The sequence below is a fragment of the Mesitornis unicolor genome, unplaced genomic scaffold, assembly GCF_000695765.1.
Source record: "Mesitornis unicolor isolate BGI_N332 unplaced genomic scaffold, ASM69576v1 scaffold5167, whole genome shotgun sequence".
Classification (NCBI taxonomy): domain Eukaryota; kingdom Metazoa; phylum Chordata; class Aves; order Mesitornithiformes; family Mesitornithidae; genus Mesitornis; species Mesitornis unicolor.
The window spans coordinates 96,942-120,625 of record NW_010195611.1 but is presented as its reverse complement, the minus strand read 5'-3'; the positions used below and the strand labels follow the sequence as shown (position 1 = coordinate 120,625).

General features: G+C 38.1%; 1 protein-coding gene across 1 annotated transcript in view; it reads left to right on the top strand.

The window, feature by feature from the left end:
• The first annotated feature begins 120 nt into the window (after window positions 1–120).
• IGF2BP3 (insulin-like growth factor 2 mRNA binding protein 3) overlaps window positions 121–23,684 on the top strand; it is a 108,427-nt gene continuing 84,863 nt past the window's right edge. The window contains exon 1 of the mRNA XM_010188173.1: window positions 121–180. The gene's annotated coding sequence lies outside the window, so the exon portion shown is untranslated. The remainder of the gene's footprint in view (window positions 181–23,684) is intronic.

The window sequence follows — 23,684 nt, the reverse complement described above, 5'->3', positions numbered from 1 at the left end:
CTAACGTGTTGCGCTCACGGTCACTGCTTTACACCCTTGCGAATCCCCTCCGCCAGCTGGGGACGCGGGGGACGCACAGCCGCGCTCAGATATTTTCCCCTTTCTGTTTATCTCTGCAGGTAAAGTGGAGCTGCATGGGAAACTCATAGAAGTTGAGCATTCAGTCCCTAAAAGACAAAGGTAATTTATTTCTTATTTTTTTTTACTCTCTCCACCTTGCTCTCAGATACCGAGTGGGAAGCAATTTGAAAAATGCTTAGGTTTGTGTTTTTTGTGTAGATAAATGGACCGCTTTCTTGCATGCCTGTGGGTTTACTCTGTGCTGTCCTAGAGGTTTTTAATGTATTTCTAATGTCGTGTCTTGGCCATACAACAGTGGTAGTATTTAATTTATTTAAAAATAAAAAGCAAGCCACTTTTTTGTGGGAGAAGCAAAGCATTATGATCTGGTGGCAAATTATGGGTGAAGATTTTAAAATTTAAAGTTCCGTGAGAAGAGTTAAAATCTGGGTGTTAGCAGGAAATGAAGTGTGGTGTTGTGAACTGTATAATGGGTGAGCACAAGAGCTTTGCTCCATCAACAAAAAGCATCTTGTAAACATACCGGTATATATATTTTTTTTAATCCTGCCATGTTGGAGACTGCAGCATTTTATAGGCACATAGTAGAAGTCTTATCTGTATTTGAGAGGATTCTTCATCACCATTTTGAGTTGGTCTATAGAAACAGCAGGAGAATGACTCCTTCCCATTAAGGACTGGATATATTAATCTTTAATTTCTAAATGTATGTTTAATTTTTGCAAGGTAGTAATTTTGTTTGACTTCATGTAAAGAAGCAATACTTGCAATAAAGCAGGGTAGTATTTTTATACTGCCTATAGCAATTCAGCCTGCTCTTTTCACAAATATTTAGATTATACAAAACCTGGAGTGCACTAGAGAGTAAAAGCAAAATAGATCAAACTTTCCACGTGCTTGTTCCTGTACTCCATTATTCAATCTGGGAAGTATGTCTGTCTGTGTAACTTTGTTAAAAGGGGCTTCTACTATTTCAGGGTTATTTTTTTTAGAAGTACAGTCTTTTAAAAATAATTAATTTGAAAAGGTGAATTTACTGTCTTGATGGGCATTGTTCTTGGTATTTTGAGAATCAGAAGTTTAATTACTAGTGTTAGAGGAAAGCTTCACTTAAAGTGTAGAGGATTTTTGCTCTAGTTAAGAGGTAGAAACTCATCTCTGGATCAATTCCTAGCATGTTAATCTTTATGGTTCTATTTATTTGATAACTTCATTGGAAATTAATATGCTATATACGCTCTTTCTCATTTAATATGCAAGGTATATGGCTTTGTTTTACAGTAGTCTATTTCAGATCTTTTGTATATAAAAATACTGTTGTAGGTGGAATATATTTTTAGATTTAAGAAGAAAATTTAATGGGACATGTAAGAATTGATCATTTTCTAATAGTGTCTGTAATAAATAAATTATGTCATGCTTATTAATTTTAAGCTTGCAAAAGTAGTATTGTATGTATGCTGTTTAAAACAAATTAATTTCACTCATAAAAAGGCAAATTTATACACTCAATTAAAAAAAAAAAATTGTTCAACATATTTAAAAGTATTTTGCTGTTCTTTAGCTGTCAGCTGAAGTGGTGTAAAAGTCCATTCTTATTGTGTAGCATGTTTTCCTATTTGTGAATTATCAGAAATGTGCATGTCTGTAACTTGTTGAAAATAATTCTGCACTGAACTTAAGCACTTTTCTAGCCATGCCTACATATAGGCATAATCTTGAAAACATTGCAAATGTAATTGTATCAGCATACCTGTATTGCTTTGAGTATCATGTTGGAGTGTATCAGGCATAGTTCAGATTTATACTGCTGTTTAACAGAAAATTAAATTGCATGTCTCATAACTGCACTTCCTTCCCCTTTGTTTCCGCTCCCCCTCTCCCAAAATCAAATATAGAAAGCCACTTAAAATTCATTCAGTGACCTCCATGAGCAAAGGTGACTCTGTCATTCCTTTTGTAGATGTCTAATACTTTTCCTTTTTGGTAGGGGGTGGGAGGCGAAGTGTGTCAAGAAGTTGGAGTTTTTTTTCCATATCTCTATAAATATTGCTTACTGGGTGTGTATTTAGAGTTGTTAGGCATGTGTAAAAACAGAGTTTTCAGATGTTGAGTATTTGTTTGCAACTGCTTATTAAGGTACTTTGAAAGTAACTTATTTGAAGTCTTTGTATCTTTTTTTTACGCTGGGGAAAGGTGTCAGATGCAGCCAGGGTGGGGGCCAGGCCTGCCCAGTGCTTTTGCTCCCTGTAAGGCCAGGGAGTGCTTTCCAGAGAGTCCTGTGTGCTCCAGGGTGTGAGATATGGCCACAGGAGTGATGCCATTTAAAAAAAAAAAAGTGGATATGTCAAGTCTGTGCGTGAGTGTGTGATTAATAGTTTGGTCAAACGATTACTTCATAAGAGCAAAAGTTGTTTTGTAGTGCACTGGAATTATTCAATACATTGTATTGACCTCTGTTGCTGTGAGGCTGCTTCATGGAGAGTCCTAGCTCCCCTCCTTACAGCCTCCTTAAACATGAATTTTATTTTTATTTTTATTTTAGCGGAGTGTATATATTATCACCTGCAAAGGTAGTTGGTGTGTATCTTCAGAGGTGGCTGAGGTGCATGGGAGGAAAGGGTAAGGGTTTGGTAATCCATATCCTTGTCACATAAAGGGAAGGTCAAGAGGTGGTGTCAGCTAGGGTTGCCATAAAGTTGAGCTGTATCCAGAAGATGGTGTGGAGTGTGCCGGGCTTGTTATTCAGGGAGAAATTCTTGGGCCCAGTAGTCACTGCATTCCAGCCCTTGCTGGATCTTCAGATTTGAAGTGGGCACACCCAGGTTTGCAAAATTACCTTCCCTGCCTGCTGTGAAGGGAAGGAGAGAGCCTGTGTGTGGCTTTCTCCCTCCCCTCCCCCCGGAAGCATTTAAAAAACAGACAAGGGGATATGCTGTGGTGGAAAGAAGGGGCCTGGTCAAGGTTTCCTTGATGGAAGGATGGAGAATTATTTGGGGGGAGGTGCAAAGTATTTAATAAGCTGGAAGTAGATTCCTGACTTTACTATTGAAATCTCAAGGGAATGCCAAGGAATGCAGCATTTCTGCATTCAGACCCCTCTGTGTGGAGGAAGGCTATTGCGATATTTAAAGTTTAGGTCACTTTATGCAAAACTTGGAGAAGACATTGTAATAATTTTGCCTGCTAGTCGTGCTCTGTGACAGAAGGCAGGGCACTGTTAGGCAAGGCTGTTAGATGGGTTTTCTTCTCGTAAAGCAGCAATGCGGGAGGAGGAGGATGGATGGTGGCAGCCCATAGCGAATGTGCGCTTATGCCCATGAAACTTGTGGTGTGAAGCTTTGGGCACTACCTCACTGCAATCCAAGGAGCAGCTGGTATCACAAGGCGATGTGTGCTGCAATCTGATTATTCAAATGGCCCTGATGTCACTCCTGTGTGTTGAAGGGGGGAGGGCAGGTGCTAACTGGGCACCTGGGGATGTGTCTGCTGCAGCCCCCCAGACCCAGCTCCTACCTCCAGGTGGGCTTCCCATCCAGAGCTGGTCCACCACACTGGCTCCTGGGGCCTTCAGGTGCTTAAAATGCTCACAATATCTCAACTGTGGTAATGATGAAGTGTTTTTCCAATTAGAAGGTTAATCTTTTTTTTTTCCTGCCTGGAGGACTCTTTGTTGAGCAGATAAATTCCCTTATATCTCTTCTAGGGTTTTTGCTTGAGAGAGGAGCAGAAGAGGGTAGCAGAGGTGCACCTTGGAGGTAATGTTGCCTCATACTGAACTGCACTACAGGGAGTGCAATGACCTCCTAGCTGTGCTTCACCTCTAATGTGGAAGCATCTGAAGGCTGATTTGAGGAAAACAGGTCCAAAATCTCTCAGGTTCCAGCAGTGAGTGTTATGCTGTTGGATGGGCATGGAATTGTGGTGCTAATTTTCAGTACAATGAGGGTTTTTGTATCTTGTGGGCGCAAGGCAGTGGGAAATGGCTTCATGAGGCTGAATTAGGTATGGTGGCTACAGTGGTCACAGATATTAAAAAAATAATTTAGTGGCTTTTTTTTTTAAGCTTTGCTTCTGTAAATATCAAGCAGGGAGAAACATGCTGACTGTGAGAGGACATAACAGAAAATGTCATTTATTAGCCATATTTATGTGTTGGGTTTTTTTTTTCTGGAAAGAGGTAGAGGACCATGCCTGGGTCCAAACTAGAATGTTTTTGAGAGTGAAAGCCCAAAACTTTGCATAGTGATTTTTGCATTTTTATTCTGTTTCCACATTTATTTTTGCAGATGTGAGAAGGAAATTAATTTTTTTTTAATTATTGAGGGCTTATGATTAAGAGTGGAAACAAACCTGGATAGTTGTGGTGGTTCCTACATAGACAGTGAGTTGTTATGGCAAGAACAGATAATTCTTCACTAACTCTGTTAACTGTCATATTGTTGGAAGTTTAATTTTTATAGCTCCTAATACCGTTTGATCATTAATAATAATAAAAAAATCCCTTCCCATTACAGTTTTTAAAAATAAATTGGAGTACGTGAAACAGCTCTAAACACAAGTCCTGAAAGGCTGGTCCTGCTCTCTTTTTGCCACCTTTCCTTTATAGAAGGTGCCCTGAGAAACATACTTGTAGTGGACCTTAATTGTGCATAGATATGGTAAATTTTGAAGGAATGGAATAAAAAAAAAACCCAGCATCTTGGAGTGTAATTCAAGGGTAGTAAAGTAGAATCAGGAAATGTTTAAACTTTTTGTATTTCTCCCCTCTTTTTTTCCCCTTCAAGCACAGGGTAATAACATTTTCCACATTTCTGAGACATTGAAGGTGGTATTTGTGTAAAATGGGGCTGTGTTCATTTCAGTTGCTCTTTTAAGTGTGAAGCATAGGACTCCACAGTGTTGGAGTCCTTTTATGGCTTCTGCCTGGCTACTGGGTGGACTTCAAATGCTTAGTTTTGACCTGAAAAATTCTTAAATGGCATGGGGTTTATCTACCTACCTAACAGAAAATGTGAAGCTTCCCATAATGGTCATGAGAGAGGGACCAAGGTGGCATTAAAATATACCTAATACTTAACCATGGGCAGGACCAGTCCTTCAGGGAACATCACAAAAAGGATTCTTCACTCCTTAAACCTGCTTCTCTCCTTAATGTCATCTTAGCTTTTAGGATTTTATCCTCTGGGATTTTAGTAACAAATACTTAGTGCTATGGAGCACAGCTGAAGACTCATTTCTGTTGATATCATCCTCACATGAGCCCAGTGAGACAGGCATAGGGCAATATTGATGTGGGATTTTATTTTTCATGTAATTTAAGAATCAAATTTATTACTGGAATTTGATTATTCAGAATCAGTAAATCAATGCAGAATGGGTGCAAAAATTAAATGCTGTGAAATCTAAGTAAGGATAACTCTTCATATTTTATAAAGGAAGAGGGATAGGTGGAAAAGTTTAAACAGGACCTATGCACTTAGCAATACTGAGGTGTTTTCTGTAGTTCCAGAGCGTTTCAATATGGCTCTTCTAATGTGAGTTCTCTCATTCTGTTTTCATATGCAAAATGTTTATCTGCACACCAGTCCATTCTTTATCTTGAATGATGCAGAGTACAGAATTATACATTGAGTCGTGTGCTAATTACTGTCCAAAGCTAAAACAAAACCATCACTTTTCCTTATTTCATCTAGAAATGTGATATTGTTACCAAAAATACTGTGTTATTTTATAGTTTTAGTCTGAGACTTCCAACCTTTTTTTTTTTCCAGGATATGTCAAGTGTATGCACTTGTATGCCTTTCCATCCTGCATCTTTGCTGTATGAGTTTTATGTTTGCAGATCAAATTAAAAAATACTGTTGAATGTGCCATCCAAGATATCCCCAGGTGTCCAGGTACAGAGTGTGCTGGGGACACCAGTAAGCCCAGTGTTTACTGGTGCCACTCAGCGTCTCTGGGTACAATTATCCATGTGGGTACTTCAGTGGCAGTTGTTTCTTCTCATTACCTAGAATTAAGTAATTTGGCTTTGATAAGTTTCTGTATGGCAGCAAGAGCTCCTGTGTGTTTGGGCATGTTTCAGGTAATTAACAAAATATTATATCAGTATATTCTCTTCTGGTTTTGCTGCTTTCTGGATCTGCAATATTGGTTTGTGAGCGTGTGTTGAGAGAGGCGTTCGTTTAACCAAGAAGAAAATCTTGATGTTTGTAGTTGGAGGATCAATATTAGGGTAAATGCTAAAATACCGTCCATGTAATTGCAATTAAAAAGTGGGACCAAAAAAAGTAGTGTTTTTTTAATGCAAATGCATTGAAATTTTGGAATGGAAAATTGTATTAAATTACAACATGAATTTTATTTTACTGAAAAGTTGGCAATTGACACAAGAGAAACCTGTAGCATAAAAACTGTCTCTTGTGCAGTGCAACCTTAGCAGCAATGAGCCTCCCCTATTGCCTGCCTCTTCCTGATGCAGTGGAATTAGCATCAATTAAAACTTTTGCAAACCTGGGTGGAAAAGTGTCTCTAACAGGTAAAATGAGGCATTCTGTATTTTTAATTGAGTTAGAATTTGGATAAGAGCACAGATAACAATGAATTGGAGAGGGATCTGACATGTATGGGATGAAGTATTGAAATGAAACTGTCTTGAAATGAAAGGTCTTCAGCTTGGAAGAGCTTTACTCCATTTCAGATTTTTTTTGGTGTCTGTAGTCTTTGTGACTTTAGTCTGATTGGTGTAGTCTGATAATGCAGAGGTATTTCAAAGAAAGTGTGTATGTGTATATATATACACAGGCATTTAAAAATATTACTGTAAAATCATTTGCTGTTTAAGCTAAAAATATCTGGAGAATTTACAAAAATAGTCAAGTGGCTTTTTTTTTTTTGCTAGTACTAGTACACTTGAACACAATTGGAGCTGAATGTTCACTTTTGAAAGATTAACTTTCATGCTCAGCTGAACTTCAGGAACGCTATTTTAAAATATGTAGTCTACACCATGTGTCCAATACACTTTCCCCCTTTGTGAAAATAGCAGGGCTTTGTTGTTTTAGTGAATGTATTTTATTTCTAAATTTTAAATGCACAGGTTCTGTAGGATTTTTTCCTCCAAAATGGAGCTTGCTTCACCTTAATGGCACCTTAAATACTGTAGTGTAGAATTAAAAATTCCAGTTAGAGGGAACTCTAAAATTTTTGTTGGAAAAAAAAATCCAAACAAAATCTTAAGCTATTAGTTATGTTCATAATTACTCATTTTCCTGAAACTTCATGCTAAATAGCAGTTAGTGATGAAGTAAAAAGCTTGCTGTATTTGGGTTTGGAATTGTCTGTTAAATATCTAGCATGCATGAATCAAGGTGGGAATCTTGCTTTTGTAGGAATAAGCAGGGCAGAGAAGGGGAAACACCACCCTTGTGTGAGTTGTACTGAGCAAGTTGCTCCACAGCTTTCATCCCGGGCCCTGATCCTGTGCCTTCTCTGCCCCTTCTTCCCTGCCCTCGGAGGAAGCCCTTGGGGAGGCTTTTGGGAAACCAAGTTTGCAAAACTGCCCAGCTTTGACAGGGTAAATGCATGTATCAGCTAGTTAAGGCAAAAGAGACAAATGTTTTGCTTTTTTTAAGAAACAAACAATAGCTTTAAATTAGTTACAGAACAGATCGTCTAGAAATTTATTTTCAGTGATAGAGTAAATGATTTGGTAGAGGAGATTCTCTGTTACTGTGGCTCCTTAGTTATAGTGGAAGAACAGTACAATTTTTCTTCTTAGAGCAACAAATTCAAAACAATGTCGCTTTAGGACAGTGCTTGAAAAATCTAATCTGTAGGATGTTTGAGGAATTTAGGTAGTAGTTTAATCCAGGATAACAGACTACTTATAGTGTAAACCATGCCTTGTCTTTTTCTTAAAATTTTTCAGTTAAAATTCTGATAAAAATGCTTTAAATTATTTTCCATTAAAACTTTTGTTGCAATCTTAAGCAGGTAACGATCAGAAAAAAAATTAAAATTTATTTGCCTGTGTCTTGTAATATAATTGCTAATTTTGAAATAATTTTTCTGATTAGTTCATGAACTGTATGATAGTGTATACAGGTTACCCCCACCATTGAGACATTGGTCTGTTACAGATGCTGTAAAGAGCACATGTGTCTTTCCTACTGAGGGAACTGAATCCCTGAATGAACCACATCTTTATTTTTTGTGGAAAACCAGCACTCTGGTGTGCAGAGGGGGAGGTATTCGGCAGGGTCAACTGAGAGGGGTTCAATACTAAGTGTCTCTTAGTGGTATTGATCACAGCTGGTGCTGATCAACAACAAAAGTGCTTATATGGTGAGCTTTGTGTTAATATGGGTTTGGTTATTTAAGCAAGTTTTGGGTGGTGGTGGGCAGCAGCAGAACTTGGTGGCAGAGTTAAAAACCACATTTGCTAAGCAGGAGATCCTCCTTGTGACCCTAACAGGGGGGCTGGGATATCTCAATACCTGTTACCTGAGTGTATGTACTTTAAACCCACACAGAAATTTTTAATGTAGGATACTTATAAGAAACGTGCAACTTTTGGGGATGCTTAGTGTTTAAAAACTATACAAATTCAGATTATCTTTCAATTGTGAATACGTGCTAAAAGATAATAAGCATGTAGTTTAACATGTGGTCTGTAGATTTACTAACTCTTAATGAAGGAACTGAAGGATCCTAGAGTACAGCAGAGGTAATTAAGTTGATTCTAAAAACCTGTACAAAATAAATCAGAAATGCTCCTAAAGTCAGAGCAAAAATATTTTTTTAATATTATGTACTCATTGTTAACTCTCTTTTCAGAGTTTAATGCTAACACGCAGTAGCTGTGGTGTGAAATTGTTTTAGTACTGCTCATATTGATTCATTCGAAGATGCACCAGAACTCTTAATCTATTAAACTATTGTCCTTAAACAAAAACACCCCCACCAAAAAAACTGCCTCCAAACACCTCACATTAACTTATGATAGCCAAAAAGTAGGCATCCCTTTATTTATTTATAAAATACTGTTTGTTTCTCAATGATGGTCTAAGTCCCAATAGCAAATGGTAAGGTGCTTTCTAATTTGGTAACTGGTTTTGAGATGCTACTTATTTTTGTTTGCGTTAAGGATGTGTTTGCTTATATGTCTCTATTTAGAGGTTTTCTGTTTTTTTCTGTTATGCCATTGAGAGGAATTTGTTTTTGGTAAATGTGATTTCTACCTCCTACCCTGGCTGCGCTCTTAAACAAGAAGTGACTGTTGGCGTGTAAATCTACCCCAAATCCTGCATTTAACATAGAAGTGTAAACTTTAGGTAAAAGTTGTGGAGTACATGCCCTTTGTACAACTGGGCTTGATGAAGTTGTTCAATTAAACTCAAAGCATGAGCAAAATTACCCTTTCAGGTCTGTAGCATGTGCTACATGTGCTCTTCAACCCATGTCAAGTTAAAGCTACGCATCACTCCTTGAAAGTAAGCTTGGGGAAAGACTTAGAAGATTTATCATTATAATTTGTAGACCCCTTCAAGCTTATAGATTGAGTTAAAGGTTGCTTTACCTTTGTGTTACCTTCAGTAATATAATAAAATTGCATTTGCTTGCTGTGATTTGCTTTTGCCTGCCTTTGTGGCAAATAATTAGCTTCTGTACATTGCTTTTCCTCCTGACCCTTTCACTCACATCACCTGGTCCACACAGTTCATGTCCTATGCCTGTTGCTGGTTTTATGTATGTTGGATGAAGTTCAGCATCTTGACATGAAAAAGCTACTTCTGAATGCATGAATGGCAACGCAGACCCAGCATCGTGCGGTTACGTCAGTCTCCTGCTGTGTATAGCACTGCTGTTCTGTGCTGTGGCCCTTCAAAATGTTTTTTTCAAATGAAGCTTCAGTCTATCATAACTTCTGAGCTACAAAGTATTGGTCGGAATCACACATGGTCCTGTGTTCCAGAAAGCGGCTTTCTGGCATATTTCTGACTTGTCACTGGATGTATAATTTTGGGTGGTACCTTTTAAAAAAATAATAAATAAAAGATGTGGAAAAAAAGGAAAAAAAAAAGGCAAGACATGGAAAAGTATGTCCAAAACTTAGTAATGTTTCACCTGTAAGTTCCTGAGGAAAAAGTGGTAGTCTTCAGGAGATGGTTGTGGTGTGTGTCCTACCTGTTGATATTCGGGCTAGGTGAGAAGAACTTTGCCTGGTTTTGGGGGGGGGCTTATTTTCCCTCCAAGATCCATCTTTCTGAACTTCCTTTGCATATTCCCTGAATATCCCCTTGTGGATAATGTGCATGTGGTTATAAATGACTAAAGCATCTCTGAGGTTTGGGGGGAGGAGAAGGAGGGAAGGAGTGACTGCTTTGTTTGGAGGCTTTTGGTAGCTCCAGTTCTGGTTGTCACTGGTGGCCGTCTCTTATTGCTTAGTCCAGCACTAGGCACCAAGCTGGTGCCAGCGTAGTTTGAAATGAGCTGAATTTTTGGGGGGATGATGGTGGGGGAGGTGAATGAAGAAGCTACAAACAATAGTGTTAGCAAAAAACCATCAGTAACTCCAAAGGAAGGACGATTTTTCTGTGGTTGAATATTTATCTTATAATATCAGTCTTTCTTATGCTGTTTTTTTTTTAATTCAGTATTTTTAGCTTTCACCTGCTTTTTATTTCTTTAAAATGTTCTTAAATCCTCAATTGTTGAGCATACAGATATGCAGATGGAGCAGCTGAATTTCAAAGACTTGAAAGACTATTCAAGCTATATTAAGCTAAGTTCTTGGGTAACAGCAACTTGATTTACTAGTGGGGGCAGGTACCACATAATTTAGGTATCTCTGTTAACAGATCAGTACTGTATGACTCTGAAAAGAAGATGGTAATTACTCTTTTGGTGTAATAATAAGCTTACACTACTGTATACAAACTAAATTTGAAATAATTAACTGCTAAATTATTTATTAAGCTTGGCCAAGATTGTCGTCATCATTCATATGAACTTTGTTCCTAATCTTAATTTAAATATCTAGCAAAATGCTATGCATTTGAAAACTAAGTTACTAAATGTAAATAACCTTGATGTTAATGATGATTAATTTGTAAATTATACTTATGAATTAAGTGGTTAGCCATACCTTGATATATGCCTTTTCTTTGCTTTGAAACTAAGTAATCCAAACTTAAAATTTTGCTCAGTTCAACGCAAATCCAACTAAAATAGTGTAAATGTTAAGAGCTGCCCTATGTAAAGTGTGCCATTTTAAGTGCAGAAATGTAAACTCTATTTTTTGTTCTCTGATGATAACAATGCATTTAAAACTACAGTGACATTGAAAAATTCAGTGCTTGCTGTGGTCATCTTCAAAACATGCACTGTATTATGTGTTTTCTGTGAAAAAGCGAATGAAAAATAATGGAATTATTTAAAAGGCAATAATCACTACCCTATAATTGCTTTATATCCCACTTAAAGTCATGGCAGTTTTCTCATCATATTATGAAAATGAGGGAAGTTATTAAATATTAACTGCAAAGGTTACTAAAGAAAGTACACTTGCACATCATGTACAAGTGATTTTTCAACATAACTCGCCTTTGAAAGAAATTATAAAATTGAAACTTTGCAAAATTTGAAATTAAATTTAAACAATTGAATTTTAGTTGTTGACTTTCCCAGTTGAACAGAATGAAATGATACTGGAAGGCTTTCATCAAGGTCTGGTATGAAAGCTCAGGGCTCGCTTTCATATATGACACTACGTTTGCCTATGTGCAGTGCTCAAAGCTGCAGTGACAAAAACTCGGAAGACTGTTTTGGTAATTCTTAACAATGAACTTTAATGAAAGATGCAATTAATATTCCTATTTAAGTACATATAAAAAATGCAAAAGATTCTACACGCAAGCTGTGATGCTTTAACTATGCCAGTACAAAATATGTACTGTGAATGTGGACTTACTACTGTAGATGTACTTACTCTGACAAAAATCATTGTCCTATTAAAAAAAGGAGAAAAATAAGCTTTGCAGACAGTATAAAACTTTGCATGACTGCTATTACTTGATAAATTTAACTTTAAAAAAAGTTAATCAAAAAGTTACTTTTTTTTCTGTAGCCTGTCTTTAGATCAGAACTTAATGTAGGAAATATTGTGTATGTGTGCAAAGCATGTGTATTTAATTCTACATCCCATCTGAAAGAGGGTGCATTCTGCTCTTCAAGGGTATAACTTTCTTTGAGGGGAGAGTATGCAGTTGTTTTAGATAACGTCTAACTTTCTGCTCTAAGTACAGCTATGAAATAATTTTATTTGGTGGTGTTCTGTCCACACAATTTTAGTGTAATTTTCACTTTGGCGGAGAACTCTTCAGAGAAAATTACTTAAAAGAAATTACATTAATGTCTGAAAACCATATGTTTAATTTGTTTCTGTTTGCAACTAACTTAAGTATAGAAAAAGAAATAGTGTTTTTATTTTAATTTGGCATCTGGTGACATTCAGCATAAAAACAGTGAAGACAAACAGCAGAGTGGTTACTTTCTATGGATTTTGAGTTTTGACACGGTTAAGGAAGGAAAAATACTTGGTGGTGATATTGGAAACCCCACATGTTGTCACTCCTGTGGTAGGGGTGTTGTGTCTCACCTGCTCCAGGTCATTTAATCAGTTTAAGGCCTTATGGAGTTGCCATTAGTAAGGGCCAGTACTTGAGTGCTATTTCTTCTGGTTGGTATTCAGTCAGTTCTACAAAGTGTACTAGGAAAATAATTACTGGAGTATCAACATGAGAATTAGTATCAGTGCAATGTCTTCGTTACTGTGTGCATCAGTTTATACTTTAAAGGTTATACTTTTTGAAACTTTTCATTTGTATGAAGGAGGTTTATTGAATCCTTTTTTTTACTGTATTCTTTGAGATAGAACACCTTCCATTTAAAGCAAAAATAATAGGAAATGTGCAATAAATTTGATATGTCTTCTGTTGTAAAAGTGACGTATTAATTCTACTTTATTTCTGTTAGTATGGTCTAGAAGATTAAAAAGAAGTTATTTGTCTTGCCAGTGCTTTTTCAACTTTTCTTGGTTTGTATACTTTGTGAAGTAGTGACAAGGAAATAAATTTATTTATTTAAATTGAAAATAAAACCTTAGCCATGTGAGCAGACTAACTGCAGGTCTTGTGTTAGGCTTTGCTGGAACATCAGATGATGACTGTAGTATATCTTTTAAATGCTCAGTTATCCTGTCTGTACAAAGCTGTACTCTTGCAAAGTGGAGTAATACATGTATATATGAAAAAAAAAGTAATAAAAATGGAAGTTTTGGCCAGAAGTGATGCAGAGTGAAAGCCATGCATGCATGTGCAGGTACACACACACATGCATGACATTCTTTCAAAGTGGCTTCAAACACTGGAAAGAGCCTTGAAATGCGTGGCTGTGTATTTGAAAGTGTTGGCTTACTTTGTGCTCTTGTTAACTCTGCTTTTAATATATTTTGTTCTTTTAAGTGCTAGGACTTTACTCATATTTTTAGATACTGTATAGTCAGTTGCCTAAATGAAGTAGTTTGCACTTGTTAATATCGTTTTATATCATAGAAGAGACTTGAAAATGCAAGCGTGTCTGTTAGCTGAAGTTTACATCTGCACTTAAAATCAGGCTAAGTAAAGACTTTTTCATTTATTCCAGTTACAGCATGTAAGCTTTCTTTGAAGTCAGATGATGCTTTCAGCAGCACAAGTGTTTCAGTGTGTTTCCATTTCCCAGACCCCACAAGAATCTTCGTTTCCTGAGATGATTTTAGGAATTGGATGTTAATTTATGTCACTTTTTGTAGAGTAGCATGAGAGGGGCAGCAAACAGGCTTTTCTTTAAGAAGTCTGTGTGTGAGGTGAAGCAACAAGGTATGTGTGAGGATGGGTCCCTGAACTACCCTAACACCTTGCTCAGTTTAAGCTTTAAAGTAGCTTGCTCTTGACTTGAAAGGCTTACATCGGATATTTAATAGCAAAAAAGTAGCAAATAGGGACTCTGGACCCATGTAACAAGAGGTCTTGCAATTACAGGCTGTAAGCGTATAGACGAAACAGCTCTTGCTGTTTCACTTCAAGCTTTATTTTGCTTCCGCTTCACCCCAGGACTGGATTTGAGTAGTTAATCTGGAGTGTACTGTGAGTTTAAACGGAGTATGGGCAACCTCAGTTTCTCTTGAGCCTGAGCTGACAGAGACCAAAATGGGTCAGACACCCCTGTCTGTAGCTCATGGGTGAGCAAGTTGGGCTCAGCAGTGCAGTGGTTACAGAGTTTGTCCTTGAATGCTGCTAATTTTACTGAAATATTTCAGTCTGAGAAGGGTGAATCACTGAGCTGTTGTCTAAAAAAAAAAAAATTCAAATCTGATGCCATACCTCCTGTACAAAAAAGTTGCCAAAACTTTTACATAGTATGTGATATCTGTGTCGCTTATTTCTAGTGGATTTCTAACTGATGTGCAAATGTCTATGGAGTAAGCTATGCTAGTAGGGAAGATATGCAAAATAACAGTACTGTGAGGGAATATCCAGCAGCCGCTTGGTGGAAGAAAGTATCTTGTTGGCTTTTTTAATTCTTCAATTCTTGGTACACCTTTTAGCTTCAGAAATTACACTGAAGTATCCTCCAACATTTCTTTTTCCTTCTTGGGCTCTTTGAAAGGAGCTGAATTCAGATTTTTTTGTCATTATTGTTTTTAGAAATAAAATCCTTATTTTCTTTTCCCTGTCTAGAGCTGCCCAGCCTCTAACTTGGCCACATATTTCAGGGACATCATATGCAAGTTTCAGGCTAGAGCTACTTTCTTATAGCTGTTTTAAAACTGTTGAGTTAGTCCATAATGGAAATACTGACTGCTTCAACCAGCAGCCCTTGTGGGCATGAGGAAAACAGGTAAAGGGAGAGAAGAAGCCTTTATCAGTTGGACTAGATGATCTTAAAGGTCTTTTCCAATCATAATGATTCTATGATTTAGCTATTTTGGTAGCTGAAAGAATGGAGAGGTGGGGAGGGGAAAGATAAAAGATAGGCAATGTGTCCATCATTAGGTGTGTACTAGCTCATACTGGTTAGGATTTGAAATAGACAAGGTTTTTTTCATATTTTGAAGCACTTTTACATTTTGACATGTTATTTTCAGTCCTTCATATACCTCTTGAGTGTTTTCACTGTTATCCACACCCCACTTAATTGCAAATTAGTGGCAGGGTGGGAGAATAAATGGCAAGCGACTGTAGGTCTAAAATGTTTGGTCAACAAAGTCAGCTCAGTCCTAGAACTGTTTAATGAATGTAGACCCCTGCTCTGAGGAGGAGGGAAAAATAAACCCTGGCATTTAGAAAAAAAATCAAAACCAAGAAACCCACAAACAAAATCTCCCTCTCCCAAACAGACGCCCCTCAATAAACAGGAAAAACCCCCACAAACCCAAAAAACCCAAACCCAACCTAAACAAATAAAAAAGCCCCTCCCTTTAAGTTTCTCCAAATGGTTTGGGCATGGGGTAAGAGACAAGGCTTGAAATGTGAGAAGCAGCAAAATAGATGAAAGCCCACTTTTCTGAAGGATACTGGAACTTCCCACTAAATTTAAAGCAGTGCTTAATTCTGTAATTAAAAAAAAATATCATAACAGCCCTCTCTCATTAACAACACCTGGAAAACGAAGGGTTTTTTAAATGAGAAATTCAGCATTAATATGATAATGAGAGAATCTTTAGAATTTTCTTTTAAAAATGGTTTTATGGACTGCTCAAGGGAATTTACAAATAATGAATATAAGCTTTTAGTCTAATTAGTGATGTGAAGAACTGTAGAACTGAAATCCTTAAGCAAATGGTAGTAGGTGGAAGCCTACCATCCCACTAATCTACATCAACATAAGAACTACAGCCAGGCTTATGTTGGCTGATTTACCTATTTTGTATGATGTAACTTGGATGTATCAGTGTGAATCTTCTGGTTGTGCTGCTTGAGCTGTGCTATCCTGTCCACAAACATCCAGTCTCTTTCAGGGTATTTGAGTTTATCCTGCAACAAGAGCACAGTCGATTGGTGGTTTTGAGGAGTGGAGCTGTGTGATGTACTGGCCCCGTGGTCAGCTTTCTGCTGGTTCATCCTGGTGGAAAGTTGTAAGCAAATCTGATGTTTCACAGGCACTGGGAGGAAATTTGATCATCAGCAGAGAGGGATCTGTGAGGTAATCCAAGAGCCAGATTTTCATCTTGAATGTTGAGGTAATATACCCCCCCAAAGTGGCTTCTTTGGCTTGTTATATGTGCAAGATGAAAGGGGAGAAGTGTAGTTAGCAGCCAACCATTATGTCTTGCATGAGCTTTGAGGAAAAAAACTTTGGTCTAAATTTATAGGGAAAATCCTTATTCTGAGTGGTAGTAGAGTGCTTTTAAATCCACGTCTGGGATTAAACAATGAGGCAACACAAAGAGAAGTATTGCTGCAGTTTGCCTGTGGCTTAGCCAAGCTTTGTCTGCTTGAATTGGGTCTGAAACTGGAGCAATAACATTTCCTCTTCAAGTATTCTGCTGTCTAGATCAGTGTGTAAAAATGAAATGCAGTGTTGTTTGTTAACAGGTCAGTATTTGAAACCATTCTCACTTCTGTAGGTAAGGCATCAAGATGAACTTTCTGGTTCACAAGATAATGGCTTGATCTGGTGAAATACAGTAACTTATCAGTGTGTTTTGTGATGTACACTAGAAATTAATTAACTTCTACTAAAAGTTATATAAAAGCCTCACTTTACTGAGCCCAAACAGGTTTTTAACAGAAATTTTAAGTTATCTTCTTTTTATATAAGGAGTATGAGCTTTTATTTTTCATTTATTAAAATTACTGGTTAGGAATAAGCAAATTGAGATATATAATTGTGTATATGTATGTATACATATATATATAATTTTGTATACATACGAAAAGATGGCTTAGAATGCACATTCAAAGATTTATTTAGATGGCCACACTACTACTTGTTAGTCCTACTTTCAGGACTCAAATGTGAACAACTTTAAAAGACTCAAAAGACTGCTTAAACCCATAGAGTTTCAGTGTGCAGTCAGGAGGTGAGCAAAGACTGCAGTACCTCTTACAGGACAAGCCACTCCAGGGCCTTAATCTGTGTCATTACCTACATTTTCCATGATGAAAATTATAATAAGAAACCCTGGCCCTCACCCTGTAACTGAAAAACTACTGTCTTTTCTCCCCAATCACACTAATATAGATTGAGTGTTAAGGATTTCTTATTTTATCCTGTAAACCTGCCGTTTTTTGTTCTTCTTTTTCCCCACTAGAAGAGCATTACAAACACTGATTCACTCTGTTGCGATGAAGCATCAGCTACTTGAAGCAACCTGAGGGGGAGAAACTAATAAACTGTGTGTGGGGGTAGCTTTTTGTGTTGGGTTTTTGTTGCTTGTTTTTATTTTGCTGGCTGCAGAGTAAACAATAAGACACCTCTTCTCCTTCCCCTATAAATACGGTTAATTGCCAGCAGTTTTCCATTTGGCTATAGGAGTTGCTAATTTTGTTTCTGTGGCTGTTCATGTCAGGACTTTTTATATAGAAGTTGTTTCTTACCGTATGGCATCAGTCACACATTGTTGTGTGGGTTTTTAAAAAAAATACTTAATATCCAGCTACCCATGTTAATTTTGAGTTGCCAGTGAAGTAAGCTTGAGAAATGGTGATTTTTGAAGCTCAGGGAGAAAAGGAGCTGTTTTGATGAGTGGGTTTGCAGGGGCATCATGTGTAGCTGTGAGAGCCAAGGGACCATGAACTTGGAGGCAGCGCTGGGGAGCAACAGCACTTGGTGCTGGTGGGCATTGCACTGCATTGGTACTGGTGGTGGCATGCCAAGATTTTTTCCACGTAACCCAGCACAGCAGCACCTACCTAGAATGGATTAAATGAAAAAGTACTTGCTCTTTGCACATTCCTAAGAGTGGAAAATGTAGAAGCTTACTTTCTATCCCATAGTTATTGAGTTCAAACAATTGAATGGACTAACATTGTTGATGTTCACTTGATCTCCTCTCATATGTATTTAACTTTTTTTCCATAGACTCTTGTTTAAAAATAGTAGGTTTGTGTTGTGTGAGTTTGAGGCAGTGATATTCTATGTAGTTCATGTGGCTGCTGAAATAAGAGCATTACATGGCATTACTGGTGGGAAATGGGAATTAAGGGGCAGGAGGCAGTGGCTTTCTGGTAAGGATGTGGGTATGACAACAGTGTGGAAGCGCAGTTGTCTCCATACTTGTATGTATGCTCCCCTCTGAAATAGTCAGATTTTGACACACCTATGAGAGAGACAAAAATTGGACTGTAAGCAGAAGTATGATACTTTATTTTTCTTTGATTTATCATTGTCTTTCTTCTGGCTTTTTAAAAGTTATTGTCCCTTAAAGGGCAGGTGTGGATTTTACGTGATTTGCCTTTGCTAAGTGTCACATAACACATACAGTGAGACTGTATCAGTGTAAGTGTATAGTGAGATTTTATTTAATGCAGGGATACAAAAATGGACATTTTTCAAGGCCTTTTTAGTCCAAGAGGATTTTGATAGGTTGTAGAAAAAGTGATATAGGGAGGGCAGAGAGAGAAGGAAGGAGTACCTATAAAAGAAAAAATTGTGGGTTTTCTTCTTCCCTACTCCTAACACCTTTTCCCTAAGACACATTTAGTGTGGAAGGTTCTTATGGGTTGGGAGCACTGGGTGTCCCTGTGCATATGTTCTCTGTATCTACATACTAGAGATTACCCCTTCAGAGATTGCTAAGATGGCTTTTAGTAAATTATCCGTCCTTATGGTACTTCTCCCTTTCTGTCTCTGTGCACACATGTAGCTTAAATGGGCTGCTTTTCTTGTGAAGGAGCACAACCATGTCTTCTTGTTTTACTTTTTACTTGCTTTCAGTGTTGCAGAGATATTCATGTCCCTCAAATGCAAGGCTCTGTTTTAATGTCCCCAGAATACATTTGTTGATGTCTGGTCATCAGCAGTGGCTTGAAGTCACTGAATCCTGTTACCTGCATAATACCTGAAAAGAAGAATTTAAGATTCATGCAATTCTCCTTTAAGAAAAATAAATTATTGCCTAATAATTGCTTATCACAGAATGGTAAGGGTTGGCAGGGACCTCTGAAGATCGTCTAGTCCAACCCCCCTCCTAGAGAAGGAACACCCAGAGAAGATCACACAGGAACATGTCCAGGTGGGTTTTGAATGTCTCCAGAGAAGGAGACTCCACAACCTCTCTGGACAGTCTGTTCCAGTACTCTAGTACCATCAGAATAAAGTTTTTCCTTATGTGTTAGTTGAACCTCCTGTGTTTCAGTTTGTGACCACTGCCCCTTGTCCTGTCATTAGGCACAACCAAGAAGAGTCTGGTCTCATCCTCCTGACACCCACCCTTTAGATATTTATTAAGCATTTATGAGATCCCCCTTCAGTCTCCTCTTCTCCAGGCTAAACAGACCCAGCTGTCTCAGCCACTGCTCATAAGGGAGATGCTCCTGTCCCCTCAACTTAGTGGCTTGACACTGGACTCTCCAGTAGTTCTTTGTCCTTCTTGAAGTGAGAAGCCCAGAACTGGATGCACTATTCATCAGGACAGAGGGGGAAGACTAACTTCATACAGAAACCAGAGAAATCTGTTTTCTTTTTACCCAATAAAAGGTTTTTGGGTATCTTTGAAAAAGAAACAAGTGGGGATACCTGTTGACATGCTATAAACTATAGATAGCTTAGAAACTTTCATATGATACAGAGCGCAAACATAATTTGCCCAGACTTTTTTTCAGTTGAAGTCTATTTGCAATGCCTGTTTAGAATGAATTTAGAAATGTGCTTAAACTGGAGAAAGTGCATACAAGAGACTTAAATGAGTCACATTGAGAGATGCTGGCAAAGTTTTACTAAGGATTTACTAAGAATAGGTGAGCTATATTTTAAAAGAAACTACTGTAATAAAATACCTTCATGGAATAGAAAGAACTATTTCTTGTCTTACACATTTGGTATGACTGCAAGTAGTTGTAAAGTAGCAAAACTTAAGGTTATTTCAAAACAAAATAAAACTCTCTATGGGTTTATGCTGCCTGGGACATGATAGCTACAGGTGCTTTGCACGTGCTGTATTTTGCTGGTTATGAGCAATAGGGTTATGAGGAAGACGGAAAGCACCCTAAAAGAGCTGACACTGTCTGGGATGGAAGAATATTTCCAGGAAGATGCTCCTATATTTTTATCTCTCCTTTCCCCACCTATTGTGTGGAGTTTTGTCCCTGTGCAAAAGTGTGCTTTCTAAAGTCAGAACCCATCGTTGTGGAAGCTGCTGCTGCTCTGGTAAATTCAGTCAAATGCAGCTTTTTCCTTTTCTCGTAGCTATACGTTAGCATTTGGTTTGGGATTTTTCTTGAAGTTGAGAGCTGATTTCTCCGTGCGTTCACGTGTACACAGTGTGACTGTGGATCGCTAATGCTGCTCTGCAGCAAGGAGCTGTACGGGGCTGCCAAAACACAGGAGAAGCGCGGGAGGAGTGATGGCTCCTATACAGGAGCTGCGCGGGTTATTGCAGCTCGTGAGGGTTTGCTCTCTGCTTGCTGCTGGTTCAGTGCTCTTTGTGGTGCTGGGAACACAAAAACACCTCTGTCGTTCCTAGCTGTTCTTTCTGTGTGGGGAGAAGGGCAGAGAGGGAAAGTGGTCACAAGCTTTGTGTATGTTTAGGTAATTTTAAGAAATATATTTAGAGATTTTTTTCAATAGAAGCTGATAGTTACTGAAATGGAGAAGTCTCAAAGATGCCTATGTTTTTTCATGTTACACTGGTTCTGCATGATTCCTTTAATGGCCATGCAAAGCTTTATTAATTTTTTTATTCCTTATTGTTAATTGTGATAAAGCAATGATGTAAAAAATAAATTACTTCACACACATCAATAAGCACCGGACTTTAAACTTATGCACTGGGTGACAAGTTAAAATTACTTAGTGTAGCCGAGCAACTGATGAGGGTGTAAATAATTTCAAATTAAGTGGTTCTTATAGCTATTCTTGTGCTTTTGAAGTGACCTTTCAGTTTTGTACAATAGGTGTCTCACTATTGCCACAAATTGAGGTGCACAGCAGGACTATACCCATTTTGTACTTGGCTTGCGTTTCCTTTGGGTTTTTATGAATGTGGTAGAGGAACTGCTAATTTTAAGGTGGTATTTCTTCCTTGCTCCTCTCCCTTCCTTCTCCTGCCTTTCAGGATGTTCAAGTTATTTCTGTGCTACAAATGTTGTCTGGCAAAATTTTTAAATTGCATCAATCTTTGCAGTCCCTCAAAGTCATGTGGGAAGGAAGAAAACAACCTTCAGACCTTGTGTTATGTCCTTTATCGTTGAATAAGTGTAGGGATTTAATTTTTTGTCCATCTTCTCAGGTGTTGGGCAGTAAAGGAGAAGATATGTAGGTTTTCCTTCTGAAACGAAACATGAGGGTGGCAGTTTTGTCTGTGAAACTTGTCTATGTGTTTCTGGAGAGGCCTCTTCCCCTCCCTTCCTTCTCATCGGTGGATATTCACTGCTCAGCATCAGCATTTGCTGCCTGGCTCAGTGAGGAGCTGGGGTGGGTCCTGGTGTGTGCTCAGATACCTCTGCAAGTAGTACTCCTTGCTACCAAACTCTCACAAATTTTAATTTGAATCTGCAACTGTGAGAGACTAATGGCATGGCACAGTTTGAAGCACATTGAATAACGTATTAGCTGCCAATTTTGTGGTCTGGGACTTTTCAGCATTAAAATTTCCCAGTATTTTTAATATTGATGGAACATCCATCCCCTTTTATGTTCAACTTTAGGACCCAACTTTCAAGTTTCGGTTGTGTGAGATTATTTTGGTATTTCAGAGCAGATATTAGCACTACTTTAGGGTGATTGTTTTGTAGCAGTATCGCTGTGATTACAGTTTAAGGAAATCTTTGCAGGCTTCAAGGAAATTTTCCCCTCTCCCTGTTACAGTGAAGCAGCTCCTGATTCTTTGCTTTATTGGAAATAAGAGCTTAGATGGCGTTGTGTGCAGTTTGGGTTTTCATACTCCCTTCCTCGCCTATTTTATGTGATCACATGCTGAAATCAGCTCTTGCTTGCTTGAGAGGGAGTGAAAGCAGCTGAGAAATGCTGCACAACCGAGATATCTTCCTCTTTTCTGGAGAAACCGTGCTTGTAACTTGCTCTTGCGGTCATCACGGTGCTGGGGGTGACACCTCAGCATAAGGAGAAGTTTGGGTGAGGTGGCTTTGTGCTGTGAGCTGCACCCCGAACAAAGCCTATGGAGAAGGGCATTTTTAAGATGTAAAAACGCTCACTGCAGGCTTGTGTGGGTGGTGGTGGTGTTAGGGAAAGGAGTGTATTTTATAAGAAACTGGGAGGGGGGGAGAATGAAAGCTTTCCATTTTATTGCTAGGTGGGAACATCTCTGAAACTTGTTTTGTTGCAAGGTTTTACTGGTCTGTATAAGTTTAATAAATTTCTGTTATAAAAAGTCCTTAAAATGCAAAGGGTTTTTCTGTGAGAGGTCAGTACTGAGCAGTTAAAACACTAAGAAAAACTGCGTGTTTAAACATAAGATGCTTATTTTAGCTGCTCTGGGGAACCAAAATGTGGTTGAGACCTCTGAAGCTACACCGCTCATGTTGTCCCTTCTCCCTTAACCCAATCTAACCAGACTGACTCAGCCAGCATCCCCTACCTGAGCCCAGCTGAAACTGTCCTAATCGACACATTTTTGTAAATCCCAGGGGTTTTGTGGCATCTCTGGCATTTATTTGTTCTCTCACTTTGGGGGAAGGGAGGAGACAAAGGACTTGGCTGTGAAGGCAGCCAGCACACTGCCAGGCTTTGCAGTAGCACTTCAAAGTGAATGTTTTGTTTACTAGATTAGTGAAAACTGGTGTAAATTTGGGGTGAAAAGACAATGAATTTTCTGATTCTTACCTCCTTCTCCTGATCAGGGATGGAGAGTGTCAGCCACATAAATGTTAGAAAATAGTCCCTCGATATGGTAATAAAAAGCTTAATATCAAAGCAATTGTATTTATTTGAATTTATATTCTTTTCCTTGAAGGGATGTAGAATCCTGAAGTATCTTCTTGGTGAATTAAAAAAAAAAAAAAAATTTTTAGTGTGTGGAGGGGAAACCAGTACAAATACATGGGATTATCACACCCATTTATAACAGAGTTATTTATTGAAGGCCTTAAAGCTGAAATAGAAATAGTCTTCAAGAAAAGTGGTGACTTCATGAAATGTAACAGCTGTCAAATGTGTAACAAGTATTTCTGTAACAAGTCTTTGGACTTGAAATGGTTTCGATCTGACATTCCCCCTCTCAGCGATATGTTGGGGTTTTCTGAGTTGTGTATTTGGTTTTACTTCTCTTAGTACACCAGACGCTTAAATGTGGACACTGCTATGTATAGTCTATTTTGCAATAATGTTTTCTTTCTGTGGCTTTCTTTAAACTATTTTCTTTAATTTATTTGCAG